The 20,366-nt window shown below is 37.3% G+C and overlaps 1 long non-coding RNA gene across 1 annotated transcript; it reads left to right on the forward strand.

Moving 5' to 3' along the window:
- Window positions 1–2,208: 2,208 nt before the first annotated feature.
- On the forward strand, window positions 2,209–18,835 carry LOC138900014 (uncharacterized). Its single transcript, XR_011411410.1, has 3 exons — window positions 2,209–2,285; window positions 2,526–2,683; window positions 18,742–18,835. It is a non-coding gene; the product is annotated as an uncharacterized lncRNA (long non-coding RNA).
- The last annotated feature ends 1,531 nt before the right edge of the window (window positions 18,836–20,366 follow it).

The raw sequence follows: 20,366 nt of genomic DNA on the forward strand, positions 1-20,366 counted from the left end.
TGACGATGCATTTGAATATGTCCTTAGCTCCGGGAGCTCGTCCCCCACTACCCATAAAATCCATGAAGATCATGTTATCGAATTATCGGTTGTCGCGGTGCGAATGGATCGGAGTATCGCCGCAACCTCCGCTTCTTGCTTAGGGGTGCTTATCGGGGAGATCAAGCTGATATTTACATTAACGGTTTGACTTATCGGTTACCGGTTTATAAATATTGTAATCAACTAGCCATCCAATAAGAAAACGTGCTGATTGATATCAGATTAGCGATTATCGGGCAGTTATCGGACGGTTTATCGGCTAAATTAAAAAAATATACAATTAAAAAGAAGTTGAGAATTAGAATAAGGAAAAATTTGGAGTAAATCCTCTCTATAGTCGAGCATTTATATAATCCAATTGATTTTAGCAATGTTGCTAGTAATAATTTTATGTATAAAGAGAGGTATAGGCTTCTCAATCTCAATAGACAATTCTTGTAAAATAAAACTCATTTTTCTCTTTGATGGCAATGATGATCAACATCTTTTTGTTGATTATATAATTCAAGATTGTGGCTTAAGCATATGCACTCTACATCTGTTACTTATTAGATCATGATAGCAAACAAAATGATGACCTACAGTGGCATCACAATATACAAATCTTGTTCTATAAAGGCTTAGGCTAAATCACCACCACTCTGTTGCCACAAATTGATGATATCGATCAGTAGCCTGATTAAGAAGAATAATCATTTGCTTATGTAATATTCAAGGTTTACTCTCCAACATGATTTTAAATACCATTTTCATAGGAAAATCAAACAAATCCAATAATACATCAAGGTCTATATTTGTTACTTATCATCAAATCCAATCATACATCAAATATTACTTTATATGGGGTAAAAATACAAATATAAAAATTCTTAACGGGTTAGCGGTTTATCCAATAAAAAATTGAGTAATTCGCCCCCAAACCGTTAAGTCGTTAATTATAAAACTTCAATTCGTTCACCAATCATTATCCTGATAACCCGATACTAATAAGTCAATAACCCGTTTTTGCAATTTGGTTAACAGTTACGGTTCGATTTTGAACATCCCTATTATTGCTTGACTGAAATAATCCCTTCATTCTTTGCCTTACTGAGACAAAAATAGAGGATCATACACCCCTTTTACAAAGAGTTCAACTTTACTAACTTAATACAAATTGTTGCACAAAGGCTCTCAAGTGGTATTGTTATGATATGGCATGTAGATGAATTAACGGTGGATCCGCTTGCTATTATTGGTCAAGAGATCGATGCCTCCGTTCAGGTTAGTAACACAACTACTCCATGATTTCTTTCCTTAATTTATGCTAGCACTTCCTTCAATAACCGTCAAATATTTTGGCATAACCTATAAAACTCATACATCTGCATGACTTTTATGTGGTGATTTTAATAAGGTTGCTTCCTCCAATGATAAATTTGGGGGCAATCCCATTAACCTTAGGAGCTCCTCTGCTTCAACAACTGTCTGAATAACTTTTTACTTAGGTTTCACTGGTCCCCGATTTACTTGATCAACTAATACAAAATTTCATAAAAATTTATTTTTGAAAGATTGGATAATTTTTTTACTAATGAAAATTGGATACAAACTTTTGAAGAGTGTTATTCACTTACCTCGAACTCATTCTCATCATTGTCCTTAATTCTAAATCTTAGTAAAATTATGTCGAAAACAACTCCTTTATTTAGATTTGATATATTGTGGACCACCCACCCAGATTTTCAATCTATTGTCACGACCAATTGATTATATAATAATGATTATGCTAGAGCTTTAAAATATTTTACTGACCATGTTAAATATTGAAACAAGCATACTTTTGAAAATATCTTTTTTTAAAAGAAAATCACTCTTGCTAGACTTAATGGATCGCAGAGAATGAAACCTCTCTTGAAAACTGGTTTTCACAACCACTTAGAGAATTCCTTGCTAAATGAATTTAATGTTATCTTAAAAAAGGAAAAGCATTTTTGAAAACTTAAATCACGGATTCAATGGCTTACTGACGGCAATGCAAATACCCAACGTCATAGGCGCAATCAAATAATTTGACCTTTGATCCTATTACCATTCACTCTACTATCCTAACACATTTATAAAACCTAAACTCTACCCAACTATAAAAAACAGTATTCTTATTCAAATAATGTCTCTCTAACGTCTCTCTCTCTAACCTCTTTATCCATAATACACGCGCCTGCTAACGCCAACGTAATTCTAGCGACCTCCATCAGAATCACGTAAGTCCCCTCCTCCTTTCTCTAGAGTTTCCCCTAATTTTCTTCTCCCACCTCATTCCTCCCTTCTTCTTTCCTATATCCTCTAGTCAGATTGCCGGATCTTTCCCCTTCTCCCCGTCTCTTTATTTTCCCCTTGTTTCTGCCTCCTCCATTATCCCTCTTCTCTTCTACTCCCGTCTTCTTTTATCTAGTTTTCTTATTTTTTATTTTATTTTTATTTTTATTTTTATTTGTTGTCAGGCAGGCATTTTTCTTGGGAGGCTATGCCTTCTTAGTCATCTTCTGTCCTTTCTTGGTGGGCTTCTTGGTGAATTTTTGGAGTAGCAGACAATTTTACGGCTAGCCGTGAGAGGCACATGAGGCCCAGGCATGGGCAGCTAGAGGTTGGCGGTGCGTAGGTATATATTCTCGGACTGTAGCTATTGTTGGTCTACACCATTTTGGCATCCGTAGACATTCCATGTTCTATCATTCCTGCTTAGTAATTGTATTTTGTGTGTTTATAGCCTTCTTGCATGCCATTTACCCTTGAGTATTCCATTAGCTGGCTGCCTTTGTTGTGTGTTTACCTTTCTCTCTCAATAGATGAGTCACTCTATATTTTGTGTGATTAAGAAAAAAATTTAGTCTACATTGAAACTTTTCCACTTGTCTGTATTTACAGTAGTTTTATTCTTAATTTATAGTCCTTAGTTTCTTTGTTTGTGGGGTGGCTAGTCGGAATGATGGTAGAGTAGGGTTATGTCTTCGGTGGGCCAGTGGGCGAGGGCAAGGGGTTAAGGGATCTAGTAGGCTGAGAGTAGGGCCGTGGAACATAGGGACACTAACGGATAAGTCTATAGAGTTAGGGAAGATCTACATAAGAGAGAGATTAATATAGCATATGTTCAGGAGACTAGATGGAAGGGTACGAGGGCTCAGGATGCTAACAGATTTAAGCTATGGTATTCAGGAGGAGGAGCAGGCAATAACGGGGTAGGTATTGTAGCTAATAGGGATCCTAGGGAGGTGGTGGTGGACGTTAGGCTGGTGAATGATAGGCTAATGACTATAAAGCTAATGGTTGGTGGGGTCACTTTTAACGTGATTAGCGCTAACACGCCTCACGTGGATCTGAGCGAGGAGGTCAAAAGGCACTTCTGGGATGATTTGGATGAGGTTATGCATGGTATTCCATACTCCGAGAAGCTCTTCATAGGGGGTGATTTTAATGGCCATATTGGGGTGACTGCTAGGGGTTATGACGAGGTGCATACGGGTTCGGTTTCAGAGTTAGGAATGAGGGCGGTACCTCATTATTAGATTTTGCTAAAGCTTTTAACCTGGTGTTAGCTAATTCGTATTTCCAGAAGTGGGAGGAACACTTAGTCACTTTTCGGAGTAAGGTTGCCATGACTCAGATTGATTACCTTCTCCTTAGGATGGGTGATAGAGGCCTTTGCACTGATTGCAAGGTTATCCCGAGTGGGTGTTTGTCGACGCAACATAGGCTCCTGGTTATGGACATGGAGGTCAAGAGAGTAAGGAAGAAGGGAGTGGTGGACGTCCAGTCGAAGATTAAGTGGGGAGCCTTGACTAAGGCAAAGGCAGAGGAGTTGGGGGAGAATCTGTTGGACATGGGGGCCTGGAGGAGTAGTGGGGACGCGAGTAGTATGTGAAATACGACAGCAAGCATTAGGGAAGATGCTAGAGAGGTGTTGTCCTCTACCGATGCGACTCTTACCTTGTCCCTAATAACTTCATTCCTGATCATGTCCTTCCTAGTATAACCACACATACATCTCAACATCCTCATTTCAGCTACTTTCATCTTATGGACATGGGACTTCTTGATAAGTCAACACTCATCCTCATACAAAATAGCCGATCTAATCACCACTCTATAGAATTTACCCTTAAGTCCAGGTGGCACACTCTTATCACATTAAACCCCCGAGGTAAGCCTCCATCTCATCCACTCCGCTCCAATACGATGGGTAACATCTTCATCAATCTCCCGTTGCCTTGAATAATAGACCCAAATACTTGAAACTATCTTTTTTGGGGACAACTTGAGTACCAATCTTCACTTCCACTCCTTCTCCATGCATCCCATAACTGAACTTGCACTCCAAGTACTCAGTTTTCGATCTATTCAACTTAAAACCCTTAGACTCCAGCGTCTGTCTCCAAACTTCCAACCTAGCATTAACTCCGTCACACGTCTCATCAATTAGGACTATGTCATCAGTGAATAACATACACCATGTCACCTCCCTTTGTATGTGTCGCATCAACACCTCTAACACTAAGGCAAGCAAAAATGGGCTAAGAGTCGATCCCTGATGCAACCCCATCTCCACTGGAAAATAATCCGAGTCTCCTCCCGCAGTCCTCATCCGAATCTTCGCTCCCTCGTATATGTACTTAATCACCCTAATGTACGCCACTGAGACACTGATAGCCTCCATACATCTCCATAGGACCTCTCTTGGGACTTTATAATAGGCCTTCTCTAGGTCTATAAATACCATATGCAAGTTCTTCTTCCTTTCCTTATACTTCTCTATAAATCTCCTCACAAAGTGAATGGCTTCTGTAGTAGACCTTCCCGGCATAAATTTGAACTGGTTCTAAAAAATAGTAACATTATGTTGCACCATCCTCTCCCAAATTTTTATAGTATGACTCAGCAACTTGATACCCCTACAGTTGTTACAGTCCTGAATATCACCTTTGTTCTTGTACAACGTGATCATCAAACTCCACTGCCACTCTTCGGGTATCTTATTCACCCTGAAAATGTCATTAAATAACCCAGTAAGCCATTCCAAGGCTGCCCGACTCACTTCCTTCCAAAATTCGACTAGGATCCCGTCAGGTTCAGTTGCCTTACCCCTGCTCATCTTCCGCAATGCCACCTCAACCTCCCCTCTCCTAATACGCCTGCAAAACCCATAATCACTCTGACTCCCTGAGTTTTCTAACTCACCTAGCACGATGTTCATGTATCATTCCTAGTTCAGGAGTCTATGGAAGTACACTTGCGATCTACGCCTAATACACACCTCTTCCACCAGAACCTTACCATCTTCGTCTTTGATGCACCGCACTTGATCAAGGTCTCGAGACTTCCTCTCCCTAATCTTGGCTAACTTGTACAACTTCCTGTCACCTCATTTGCACCCAAGATCCTCATATAATTACTCAAAAGTTGTAGTCTTAGCCATCGTGACTGCCAATTTTGCCTCTTTCCTTGCCTTCTTATAACATTCCCTACACATCCTCTGCTCCTCCACATCTGTGCACCTCACTAGCTTCAGGTATGCTGCTTTCTTAGTTTCCACTTTTCCTTGACCTCCTTATTCCACCACCAGTCCCCTTTTGCGGAAGTCGAGACTGAGATGGTTCGAACATGTGAAGAGGAGAGACATAGATGCTCCAGTCAGGAGGTGTGAGGGGTTGTCCATTGTGGGTCTGAGGAAGGGAAGGGGCAGGCCTAAGAAGTATCGGGAAAAGTTAGTTAGGCAAGACATGTTATTGCTCCAGCTTACATAGGATATGACTCACGATAGAAAGGCATGAAAGTCGAGGATTAGGGTTGTAGGTTAACAGATAATAGTGTGTTCCTCCTAGGCTTACCGGTAGTACTAGGACTATTTTTGTATTATCTTATTCATGATTCTTTACTATTACATGATGTGTCATTCGCGCCCGTTACCTTAATATAATATTATTACTATTGTTTGTTACTTGTTGCTTTATCTCCATTATTACTTGAGTCGAGAGTCTATCAGAAATAAAACTTTTTATCTTTATAAGGTAGGGGTAAGGTCTGCGTACACACTCCATTCCCCATACTCCATCTACGGGAATATACTGGATTTGTTATTGTTGTTGTTATACACTACCCAACTATCATACTGTCCTAACACAACACATATTCCGTCTGTCACTCATCTCTCTATTAATGACCATCCTTCGCTAACTCGACCTTTCTCTATTGCTGAAATGTTTTCAGCCATAAAGTCCTTTAAACCATTAAAAGCACCTAGACCCGACGGGTTGCATCCTTTATTTTTCCAAAAATATTGGGATGCTACGAAAAGTGCAGTCATTTCTATACGTATGTAAGTTTTTGCGACATCAACTAGTCCCCTTGATATTAATACTACTTTTCTCACGTTAATCAACGTTAATCTCTAAGGTCCAAAGCTCATAACATATCTCTCAATATCGGCCCATTGGGTTGTGCAATATTATTTATAAAATAATTATTATTATTATTGTAACACACATTAGGCCTTTTCTCTCCAAAATTATCAACCCAACCTAATGTAATTTTTATCCTGGGCAGTCGTGTTGTGGACAATGCTATCATAGTAGAGGAAGAATTACACTCCTTTATAAAAACTAAGGGTAAGCTTGGCAAAATGATGATCAAAATTCTCTTGAAAAGGCATTTGACCGTTTAGAGTGGTCGTTTATTAGATTTTCTCTTCAGAATCTGAATTTTTCCAACCACTTTAATTGACCTCATCATGTCTTTTATTACTACATCATCCATATCTATATTAATTAATGGTAAACCTACACAATTTTTTCAATCATCTTGTGGCATTAGACAAGGAGATCCTTTATCCCCATACATTTTCATCATTTGTATGAAAATATTATCTCAACTTATTGAGAACGCAGTCATCCAAAGAGAATGGATTCCTGTTGAAATTGCTTGTGCTGGCCCTTTACTATCCCATCTGCTTTTTGCAGATGATTTAGTACTCCTTTCCATAGCTGATCTCCATAACGCTTACGCTATCATAGATATCTTTAATCAAATCAGCTACATATCTAGACAACACATTAACTTTTGCAAATCAAAAATATCTTTTCAAAAAATGTACCATCCAACCGATGCAATAGTATTTCTTCTGCCTTTAGTATATGAGTTGCCTCTGTTTTGAAAAGTATATAGGTTTTCCTATGGCAAATATTCATCCAAAATCTTCGGATTATCAATATCTCCTAGATTGTATGAACTAACGCCTCCAAGGATGGAAAGCAAAATTATCTACCCTTGTTGGACGAGTCACCCTTATTCGTTCTATGCTCAATTCTATACCTACATATGTGATGCAAAATAACCTCTTACCACAAAATACATTGCAACATATTGATTGTATTCAACATAACTTCCTCTGGGGATCCACTCCTCAAAAACAACGTTTGTATCTCGTTTATTGGGATGTTGTTACGACACACAAGCACCATGGTGGCCTTGGTATTCCTAAACCTTTTGCAAAAAAATATGTCTTTGCTAGCTAGTCTAAATTGGCGGTTCCAAACGCATTGTGAAAATTCCCTATGGGCCAATGTACTTCGGTGAAAATATGTCTCAGCAAGTCATATTAATTACACTTTACAACTTTTTCCCTCCAAACCTGCAGCCTCCTATATTTGGAAAATTATAGTCAAAGCTTATACCTTATGTCATCTAGGGACTAACTGAATTGCTATTAATGGCCAACATATTCACTTATGGACTTATCATTGGATTACTCATTCATACTCCCTAAACGATCTTATCCGGGGACCAATTCCGAAACATAAACTACTACTTCCCCTTTCCTATCTCATTTCTCATCACTCATGGAACTTCACAACCATATCATTCGAATTCACAGATCGTATAAAGCAATTAATCTACAACACCCACATTTGTCAACATTTTAATGTTGTCGATACCCCTTACTGGAGTAATAGCTCTAATGAGAATTTTACAACCAAATCAGCCTACTCTTCTCTCATTACACCATTACAAAATGTCACTCCTATTTCTCTCTACCGCTGGATCTAGCAAACTCATACCACAAATAAAATCAAGCATTTTTCGTGGCTCATACTATATGGTAAATTACCAAGTGCCGACTTACTTAAATCTAGACACGTCCTCTCTGACGCATCTTGCAAAACATGTTCCCACCCGTATGAAGACCTTTCCCACATTTTTATACCAATGCCCCCCCCCCCCCCCCGCCTTCCCATTATGGAGCCACTTAAACATCTCACCTCCAAACAATAACTGCAACTCCCGGGTACGTACTCTTTGTACCTCCAAATTCTTGATTCCTCTTGCACGAAATTTAATTGTTCCCTTATCCACGCTCTCGCCTATCGTACTGTGACATATCTGGCTAAGTCATAATCACGATGTCTTTAACAACACAACTCTAAGTGTTTCTATTCAGAACATTATTACTAATGTAACAAAACTTACTTATTTGACTCCTATACACCCACAACCTCCACAACGTATTACTCTTCTTGTACATTGGACACCCCTCTGTTGGCTACTATAAATTTAACATAACATAGTATGGTATAAAGACTAGGTCATTTGGGTAAATAGTCTTTTTCATATTATGACCTCTCTCATGTCAAGAATTTTAGTTACATGACATTAATTGCATGAGCGAGAGAGGCGTATTTCCAACTAGACAATAGGATATGTGATAAAGTGTTTTTACCAAAACTTATTGTTGTAAATATAGAGTAAGATCTTTGATATGGCATAGAAAGCTATGAAATGTGGTAATGGACATTGTAAGTATTGGATTGCTTATAAACTCTATTATATCTCAATATACTTGAGAGAATAATTGAACAATTTCTTTTTAAATTTCTTCTTGTTTAACATGGTAACACAAAAGGCAAGAGGGTGCTCTGTTTAAATTGTTTCTTCTCTTATTTATTTTTTTCTTTGTATTTTCAAAGAGAGATAGGTAGAAAACGGTTAAAAAATATATTTGTTGCTAAGAATTAGACTATGGCGAGTTTCGCCGTAACGCCTTCACACAACTATATTGGAGGTCCTTCATATATTCATAAAATAGACCAATATAGCTAGAAGCCTACCTTTAATGGATACAATGGACTAACCACTTTTGTCGGGGAAAAAATGATTTATGGCACTAACATGTGGAGGAGTATCAATATCCAATTATTACTAACTTATTATAGAGTGATATACTTTGGTACTCAGGAGTCCAGAAGGGTAAGAATGGAGTGGGTATCTTGATGGATAGGGAACTTAGAGAGTCTGTGGTTGAGGTTAGACGAGTGAATGATAGATTGATGATTATTAAGTTGGTGGTTGGAGAGTGCACCCTAAACGTCGTTAGCACCTATGCGCCGCATGCGGGCCTAGATGAGGAGGTTAAACGGCGTTTCTAGGAGGGGTTGGATGAGATTGTACGTCAGGTTCCGCCTGCTGATAAGCTATTCATAGGAGGGGATTTTAATGGTCATATTGGATCGACCGCAGGTGGTTATGGCGAGGTGCATGGAGGCTTCGGTTTTGGGGAGAGAAACGGAGGAGGTACCTCGTTGTTGGACTTTGCTAAGGCTTTTGGGTTGGTGATTGCGAACTCTACCTTTCCGAAGAGGTAGGAGCATTTGGTTACTTTTCAAAATGCGGTGGCGAAGACTCGGATTGACTATCTCCTCCGTAGGAGGTGTGACATAGGGTTGTGCAAGGATTGCAAGGTGATTCCAGGTGAGATACTCGCGACGCAGCATATGCTCTTGGTAATGGACGTTGGTATTATGTTGAAGAAGAGGAAAAGGTCTGCTCGAGGAAGATCGAGAATCAGGTGGGGAGCCTTAACTAAGGATAAAGCCCAAGAGTTAGAGGGGCGATTGTCGGCTATGGGAGCTTGGAGGAGCAGTGGTGACGCGAGCACTATGTGGTCAATAATAGCAGACTGTATAAGGGAGGCTGCGAGAGAGGTGTTAGGGGTCTCGACGGGCATCGCTAGCGGGTACAAAGTAGACTGGTGGTGGAATAAAGTGGTCCAGGGTAAAGTGGAAGCGAAGAAAGCGGTGTACCTGTAGTTAGTGAGGAGCATATGTGAGGATGAGAGTCGTGCGTGCATTAGAGAGGTATAAGGTATCTAGGAAGGAAGCTAAGCTGGTAGTCACGGAGGCTAAGACTGCAGCTTATGGTCGTATATACGTGGAACTGGGGAAAAAAGGCGGGGAGAAGAAGTTATTTTGGCCGGCCATGTTGAGAGAGAGGAAGGCTGGGGATTGTCACGCCCCAAACCTGGGGAGGCGTGGCTAGCACTCAGTGTCGTGCTGGCCCGTGCGAACCACTCTGCAACTCTTTGTTTTCTTTGTAACTATCACGGGCCAATATGGCCACAACTTTTAGTGTATAATTATAAGTGGGCAAATACTATATTAATGAACCATTTTTCTTAAAATATGAATACATATGGTCGCCAAGGCCTCTGACATACTGTACAAAATGAACCTCTGTCTACAAAGCCTCTAAGATTATTTGACATCAAATGGGACAGGGTACCGGCCTACCCATAAGTCTGTAGCAAAAATCTGACACGATGACTCATAGACTCGGCTGCACTCCGAATGAGGTAGAGTTTTACCGATCCTTCGTTGAATGCCAATCTCGTCTACTATGATGGCTCGTCAAACTGATTATCTATACCTGCATGCATGGATATAGCGTCCCCAATAAAAGGACGTCAGTACGAATAATGTACTGAGTATGTAAGGAAGAACTGAAACATAACATTAATTAAAGACATATAAGAATCAACCTGAATCTCTTAAGTGCCACCGTATATGCATACTTATTATACTTACATATATAATGCTTCTATTTGAGACTATTTCTATTATCCATATCGTATGATGCATGACTGCCCAACTGATCAGTGGTAACTGCCCGACCGGCCGTAGCGCGGTGATAAATGCATGACTGCCCAATCGGCCGTAACTCGATAGTAAATGTATAACTGCCCAACCGGTCGTAGCTCGGTGGTAAATGTATGAGTGCCCGACCGGCCATAGCTCGGTGGTAAATGTGTAACTGCCCAACCGGCCGTAGCTCGGTGGTAAATACATGACTGCCCGACCGGCCGTAGCTCGGTGGTAAATGTGTAACTTCCCAACCGACCGTAACTCGGTAGTAAATGCATGACTGCCCGACCGGCCGTAGCTCGGTGGTAAATGTGTAACTGCCCAACCAGTGATAAATAATGACACATAACTGCCCAACCGGTGATAAATAATGACACATAACTGCCCAACCGGTGATAACTGCCCGACCGGCCGTAGCACAATGATAAATGCATAAATATGCACGTACATATATCACTATATTATAAACATTAACATCTCTACCATATACCTCATTAGGGACTTAGGGACATACTTAGACATGCTTGAATATCATTTTATAGGAATAACTAACATAGACATCCTTAACTGCTAAGAGTAGAAACACTTATGAAATAGCATTACATTTACGTATTGTTACTTGGATCATGCCAAAAGAAGAAAAAATTAACTTTAGCATACCTGAAGTAGGGAAAATATGTATAATATTCTTGACTCACTTCAATAAACTAAATACATCTTCAATATCTTCAACCCCATCTCACAAAGTTTCAATCTTTGTAACAAATATTCATCTAATTCTACAATAGAAAACAACAATCAAGAAATTCCCATCATCCACTTGGGTTGAGCAACCTCACTATTCTGCCTCAAATTTATCCAAACCCAATAACCCGAGTTAGTTCAACTACTACAAGACAACTTTCTATTAATATATATCCTAGACTAGAGGTATTAGATCAGGAAAGATCCAAATTAATATGCCTCGTTGTTCTGTGATTTCTTCATAAGTGTAATAATAGTAATACATATCGAAAGCAAAGGTATAAAATATATAACAAATTTCTCGTGTCAACTTAAAGAAAGGGTTGATTCGTTATCTTGTCAACATCATCTGAAATTGAATCAGCAGTATACCTACAACCTAGCAATTGAAAATATTTGCAAACTTCAATCCTAAGTCTTGTTATAAAAATCTAGAAAGGAATGAGGAAACAACTGAGATGCAGCTTTCTTATGTCCTAACAATATGACACCATGCTTCATAGTGTATGAGTCATTTAACGGACCATATGGGGCTGCCACGTTAAGGTCTTTTAGGATTTATCTAAGATCCTAATTAATCATACACTAATTATTAATTAATTAGTTAATCTCTCATTAACCAATAATTATCCAATTATCCACATAATTAAGAATTATCTCAAATTACTTAAAATACTACTCACTTTTAACACACTTTATACATTTTACTATCATGGTCATGTGGTACATATAAAATCAATACATACACTATTATTTTATTAAAACATCCATGTAAAAATAAATATATTTTTTCAACTTTTAATTTTTCTAATCTCATATAAAGAGTAAAACTTTTCGTACGCTTAATTCTTAAAATAGTAAAAAGATAACCTTCTCTTCTTGTGCGAAAAACATCTCATAAACTTTCTTATATTATGAGTATAATTTACCATATCCGAAAATAGTAATAATGGTAACTATCCCAAAATTATACTTATAAAACTTTTACTAAAATACTCCACTTAAAAGAAAATACCACACTAACATAATATCTAACGGTATCAAGGTTGTTAAACTTACGGGGTCTTATAATAACATAGTCATAAATCCTCTATAATCTCATGAATGATCTTAATCCCTTCAAGCTCATATGGATTATTACGACTTATCCTAATATTAAGGTACGAGATGTAACAGGAATTTGGATCAAGTGAGATGCATCAAGGACGACAATGGTAGAGTATTGATGGAAGATTCCCAAATTAAGAAGAGATGGCAGACTTACTTTCATAAACTTCTGAATGAAGAAGGGGATCGGGATATCGTGCTAGGTGAATTGGAGCATTCCGAGAGTCACCGTGACTTTGGGTACTGCAGGCGCATCAAGGTGGAGGAGGTCGTGGGAGCTATGAGTAAGATGAGTATGGGCAGAGTAACAGGGCCTGATGAAATTCCGGTGAAATTTTGTAAGTGTGTGGGGAGAGCAGGTTTGGAGTGGTTGACTGGGTTATTCAATGTTATATTTAAGGCGAAGAGGATGCCAGATGAGTGGAAGTAGAGTACTATGATTTCATTGTATAAGAACAAATGTGATATCCAGAGTTGTAACAATTATAGGGGTATCAAATTACTGAGTCATACCATACAAGTGTGGGAGAGGGTGGTTGAAGCGAGGGTGAGGATGTCGGTGTCTGTTTCCGACAACCAGTTCAGGTTCATGCCGGGTCGTTCTATTACAGAAGCTATACATCTTGTTAGGCGGTTGGTGGAACAATACAGAGATAGGAAGAAGGACCTGCACATGGTTTTTATTGACCTAGAGAAAGCATATGACAAGGTTTTTACAGAAGTTCTCTGGAGATGCTTGGAGGCAAAAGGTGTATCGGTTCCTTACATTATGGCAATTAAAGACATGTAAGATGGGGCTAAGACACGGGTAAGGACAGTAGGAGGCGACTCTGAGTATTTTTCTGTTGTTATGGGGCTACATCAAGACTTTGCGCTCAGTCTGTTCCTATTCGCCCTTGTGTTGGACGTGTTAACACACCATATTCAAGGGGAGGTTCTATGGTGCATGTTATTCGCCGATGACATAGTTTTGATTAATGAAACGCGAGCCGGTGTTAACAAGAGACTGGAGGTATGGAGACAAGCTCTTGAGTCTAAGGGTTTCAAGCTGAGCAGGACAAAAACGGAATACCTGGAGTGTAAGTTCAGCGTTGAGCCGGGGGAAGTGGGCGTGGATGTGAGGTTTGACTCACAGGTCATCTCAAGTAGAGGCAACTTCAAGTACCTTGGGTCGGCTATCCAAGGGGGAGGGGAGATCGACAAGGATGTCACACACCGTATTGGGGTAGGATGGATGAAGTGAAGGTTAGCATCTGGAGTCCTGTGTGACAAGAAAGTGCCACCGATACTCAAAGGTAAGTTTTATAAAGCGGTGGTTAGACCGGACATGATGTACGGGGCTGAGTGTTGGGCTGTTAAGAACTCACATATCCAGAAGATGAGAGAAGCATAAATGAGTATGTTGAGGTAGATGTGCGGGTACACTATGATGGATAAGATCAGGAATATTGATATTTGGGAGAAGGTGTGTGTGGCTCCCATTGATGACAAAATGCGGGAAGCGAGGCTTAGATGGTTCTGGCATGTACAGAGGAGGAGCCCAGATACCCCGGTAAGGAGGTGTGAGCGGCTGGTTGTGGAGGGCACGAGAAGAGGTAGATGGCGGCTAAAGAAGTATTAGGGAGAGGTGATCAGGCAAGACATGGCGAGGCTTTAGATTTTCGAGGACATGACACTTAATAGAAAGATGTGGAGGTCGAGTATTAGGGTTGTAGGTTAAGAGGTAATTGAGTCTTGTCTTATTTCGTACCGTTGTGAGACTAGTCTGATAGGGTTTTTGTCTAAGCTAGCTAGTGGCAATGTCGTGTCTTACTATTTTGTGTTTCTGTGTCGGACCTATTTACTAGCTATCGTTTTTGTTTTTGCTTTTTTTTTATTTTTTATTTTGCTTTACATCTTTTTTTTGGATTTCATGTTGTTCCTATTTTTCCTATGATTTCTGTGGTGATACTGATATTGTCTTATTTTGTCTTTTTGTCCTCTTGAGTCGAGGATCTTTCGGAAACAACCTCTCTACCTCTTCGGGGTAGGGGTAAGGTTTGCGTACACACTACCCTCCCCAGACCCCACTAGTGGGATTTCATTGGGTTGTTGTTGTTGTATTATAGAGTGATATAGTTCCAATTAGTTTTGAAATAGTGGCAGTCGTAAAAGTGGTTAGTTTTCAAAATCTTTGTATATTATAGTAAGAGAGAATGACAAAAACAATCCCTTATGTTTGAGGGTAGATTCAAAATAGTCTTTTAAATATGTATTGATCAATTTTGGTCCTTTAAATTTGTAAAAGTTAACACTTTTGACATCCTTAAAATATTTAACGAACTTTATCCGTTAGATTTGATAAAAAATGTGTAAAAATAAGAAAATCCGTGGGAACTCAACTTTAGAGATAATTTTTATAGTTTTTGCTAATTTTGATCTATGTCTAGTATCTGATGCAACTTTTTGAGATATAATTTCTATTATATTTTGTATCATTTTGGTATCTCATGCAGTTTTTTATTATTGCATTTTTTATGATTTGAAGAGACTAGAGTTTAAGACAAAATCTTTTTCTTACACCGTTTTAGTCAAATTTAACAAGCAAAAATTGTTAAATATTTGATAGTTATCAAAAGTATTAACTTTTGATAAACTTCAAGGATCAAAATAGTTCAATGCATACTTAAGGGACTAGTTTGAACGTCTTCTTAAATATAAAGGACCGTTTTCATTATTTTCTCAAACCAATTATTATTTCCTTTTTTGACTAAACATAATTTAAGAAAGAAAAAAACTCGTGATCTTAAACCTGTTGAATTTATGTATGATTTTTAAAACTTGTAATCTTAAAAATGTATATGTCATTTGTATGACTACAAAAGCAATTATTTTTTTGTTTTTGTTTAAAAGAACGAGGAACACATCCTTTTCTTTACATTCAAAATAATACTCCCCTTCTTATATTTTACTTGTCATATTTGTCCTCTGCACACTCCTTAAAAAATATTAATTAAAAAAATAATTTAACTAAACTACTCGTATTTATTCTTTGATATTAATTTATTACGACTATTTTTTCTTTCACTATTTACCATATTATTCGCTTTCGTTATTTTATTAGAAAAAGTATAAAACTGAAAAAAATAACTTATTCTAAAACGACAAGCATTTAGGGTGTGTTTGGTATGAAGAAAAATATTTTTCGAAAAATATTTTCCAATTTTTTCATGTTTGTTTGGCTTAAATATTTTGGAAAATATTTTTCTTATAAACTCATTTTTCTCCAATTGGAGGAAAATATTTTTCCTATCAAAAGAAGGGGAAATATTTTCCAAAACTCTTATTTGTGAAAAATGGATTAAAATGTGAAATAGAGCTTTAAAACTCAATTGAGTTGACTTTGGTCAATATTTTGAGAAAACAGATCCGGATCAGTATTTTGACAATTTTGATAGGTCCGTATCATGATTTGGGACTTGGGAGTATGCCCGGAATCGAATTCCGAGGTCCCTAGGCCGAGATATGGAATTTTGATAAAAAATTAAAAGCTTGAAAGCTTAATAATTTTTAAGAAATTACTAATGTTGGATTTATTGACCTCGGGTCCGTATTTTGGTTTCGGAGCCCGGTATAGGTCCACTATAATATTTATGACTTGTCTGCCGAATTTGGTGAGAATCGGAGTTGATTTGATATGATTCAGACGTCCGGTTGTGAAAATATAAGTTTTAAACTTTTCTTAAACATTCCATTCGTTTTGGAGTTCAATTAATAGTTCTAGATATTATTTTGGCGATTTGATCGCGCGAGCAAGTTCGTATGATGTTTTAGAACTTGTGTGCATGTGTTGGTTTGGAGCCACGAGGGCTCAGTGAGTTTCGGATAGGCTACGGGATGATTTCGGACTTAGGAAATCTAGTTTTTGCAAACTTTGGGCGTCTGGTATTTCCTTCATCGCGTTCGCGAATGTACTCTCGCGAACGCGAAGAGCAAACTGAGTTGGCTAAATTTTCTTTATTCACGAACGCGAAGACTGGGTCGCGAATGCGAAGTTATGGGGACTTTACCCTTCGCAAACGCGACCAGCTCAACGCGAAGCTTTAGAGACTTGGGGGAGGGGTCAGTCATCCTTCTACGCGAACGCGAGCACTGGCACGTGAGCGCGAAGGCCAAGGGGAAAAAGCCTTCGCGAACGCGAAGGAGGACTCGTGAACGCGAAAGCCACGGGCTGCTACTCATCGCGAACGCGACGGGCCCTTCCCGAACGCGAAGAAGGCCTGACGCCTGTGACTTAAAACAGAACTAGAATGAGATTTTTCCCATTTTTCACAAACCCTCAATTAGAACTCGGCTTAGGAGCGATTTCAAAGGAGTTTTTTACGATTTCGAACTGGGTAAGTGTTCTTTATCATATAGTGATTGTATTTCATAAATCTAAGTCTATATTCATCGTTTATTTCGAATTTAGATGGAAGAAATTGAAATTTTTATAAAACTTTCCAAAAACGAAATGTTTTTAGATTTGAATGTCCAATTGACATCGGAATTGAATAATTTTTGTATGGTTGGACTCGTCTCGGATTGGGTATTTGGATTTCGTAAATTGTTTTTGAGATTTGAGACGTGGGTCCCACTACCGAATATTTTAATGAATTTCGGATTTTTATCCGAAAAATTTATAAATTCATATGGAATTAATTCCTATGATTCGTATTGAGTATATCGAATTGTTGTGAATAGATTTGAAGCTTTTGGAGATAATTTTAAAAGGAAAAGTTGTGGTCGAGTAATTGATTGGAATTTGCAATGCGAGGTAAGTGTCGTGGTTAACCTTGACTTGAGGGAATAGAACCCTTAAATTATTTATTATGTGAATTGTATGTGAACGACGTATAGGAGCGGTGACGAGTGTCTATACGTCGTCAAATTAATTATTTGCATGCATACTTGAAAAATCATAAATTGTTTTAAATTATGAATTAATTATTATAATAATTATTTTCCTCCTATTCTTTGTCAAATATTAATTCTCGAATTTCTGCATTAATTGTTACATGCTATTTGAATTGTGTGCCTTGATTGTTATTTAACATTTAGCATATTAAATATTATATTGCATATTTTCTCTCTGATTTCCATAATAATTTGCTATTTGCCTTTGTTTGTTTCATAATTAAATCATAATTATTGTATGCTTGTTGTCTTATAATTTTATATTAATTATTGTATTTATTGGAGAAATTTCTTCTATAAGAATTGGTAAATGAATATGTTGGAGGAGCGGGTTGCACGCCGCAACAGAATTGATTATAATGAATATTTTGGAGGATTGGGTTGCACACCGCAACAGAATTAATTATAATGAATATATTGGAGGATCGGGTTGCACGCCGCAACACACTTATTAAAAAGTCCATATTGGAAGATCAGGTTGCACGTCGTAACAGACTTATTAAAAGTCCATATTGGAGGATCGGGTTTCACGCCGCAACAGACTTATTTAAAAATCGACATACATATTTATATATTGGGGTATCGGGTTGCACGCCGCAACAGACTTGATTAAAATGAATATATTGGAGGAGCTGGTTGCACGCCGCAACAGAACTGAATGTGAATATATTGTGAGAGCGGGGTGCACGCTGTAACAGAATTGAATGTGAATATATTGTTGAGAGCGGGTTGCACGCTGCAACAGAATTGATGGAAATGATAATTGGTTATAGCTATTTAGTTGGCTTCAATTATTATAAATGAGTTACCTGATTTATTTCTATTATTGTTGTTGTTACTAATATTGCGTACAGATAATGTAAATGACCCCCCTTAGCCTCGTCACTACTTCGTCGAGGTTAGGCTCAACACTTACCAGCACATGTGGTCGGTTGTACTAATACTATACTCTGCACTTCTTGTGCAGATTTTGGAGTTGGTCCCAGCGACGTACCATAGACTTGCTCGGATTTCAGCTACTCAGAGGAGACTTAAGGTATAATTGCACGACGTTCGTAGTTCTAAAGTCCCCATCTACTTTACTTTAGTTGTGTGTTTGTTTTCAGACAACTTTATTTTATTCAAACCTTTATTTGTATTTATTCTAGAAGCTCGTGCACTTGTGACACCAATTCTAGGATGGTATTTAGACACCGTTATTTTTATGGATTATTCACTATATTTTAGATTTTGCTTCCACATTTGTTTCTTTGATTATTAATAATTTAAAAATTATTTTTAAAATGGATAATATTATTCTAATGTCGGCTTGCCTAGCAAATGAAATGTTAGACGCCATCACGATCCGAATGTGGGAATTTCGGGTCGTGACACCTACCCCTACCCAGACCCCACCCCACCCTAAATAAAACTATTATTAAGAGTATTTTATTTTCATGTTGCAGATAGAGTTTTTTTTTTTATTTCAACAAAATAAGTATATTCTTTTCATGATATAATAAAAGTATTTTCTTTCATTTCAACAAAACAGTACTATTTTTATGATGTGGAAAAAAATATTTTCTTTCATTTTAACAAAACGAGTATTTTCTTTTTATTATGTAGAAAAAATATTTTCTTTCATTTCAACAAACTAAGTATTTTTTTTTCGTGGAATAGAAAAAGATTTTTTTTTCAAAAAGTGAGTACTTTCTTTTCATGATGTAGAAAAAATATTTTCTTTCATTTCAGCAAAACGAGTACTTTCTTTTTATGATGTAGAAAAAATATTTTTTTTCATTTCAACAAACTAAGTATCTTTTTTTCTTAGAATAGAAAAAGTATTTTGTTTCAAAAAATGAGTACTTTCTTTTCATGATGTAGAAAAAATAATTTCTTTTATTTTAACAAAACGAGTACATTCATTTAAGTAGTTTCTTTTATTTCAACAAACTAAGTATTTTTTTCTTTCATTTCAACAAACTAAGTATTTTCTTTTTCTGAAATAGAAAATTTATTTTTTCCCCAACAAAGTGAGTACTTTTCTTTTCATGATATAGAAAAAGTATTTTCTTTCATTTTAACAAAAAAATTACTTTATTTTCATGATTTAGAAAAAGTATTTTCTTTCATTTTAATAAACTAAGTATTTTCTTTCGTGATGTAGGAATTTTTTTTTTTTCATTTTAACAAAACGAGTACTTTTTTTTTCTGATGTAGAAAAATATTTTCTCAGTTTAACAAATTGAGTATTTTCTTTTCATGATGTAGAAAAAATATTTTCTTTTATTCAATAAAATGAGTAATTTATTTTCATATAGTAAAAAAGATACTTTCTTTTTCAACAAAATAAAATATTTTCTTTTTAGTTATCGAGCTCAAATTTTAACGTTGTTCTTGTGGGAAAAATTAAAGTAACACATTAGTTTCTTTGGGTTTGTGTGAATTTTGGAAAGAATAATTAAATTCTTGAAAAAATAGAGTCCGAAGAGGGGGGAGGGGGAAGGAGTACATGAAACATGGAGATTTTGGGGAAAGTGGGTTGAGGAGAATAACATAAAAAATTACTTTCCTAAACATATTTTATACTCTCTAACCAAACACTAAAAAATA

Source organism: Nicotiana tomentosiformis, chromosome 1 (genome assembly GCF_000390325.3).
Source record: "Nicotiana tomentosiformis chromosome 1, ASM39032v3, whole genome shotgun sequence".
NCBI classification, from domain to species: Eukaryota; Viridiplantae; Streptophyta; class Magnoliopsida; order Solanales; family Solanaceae; genus Nicotiana; species Nicotiana tomentosiformis.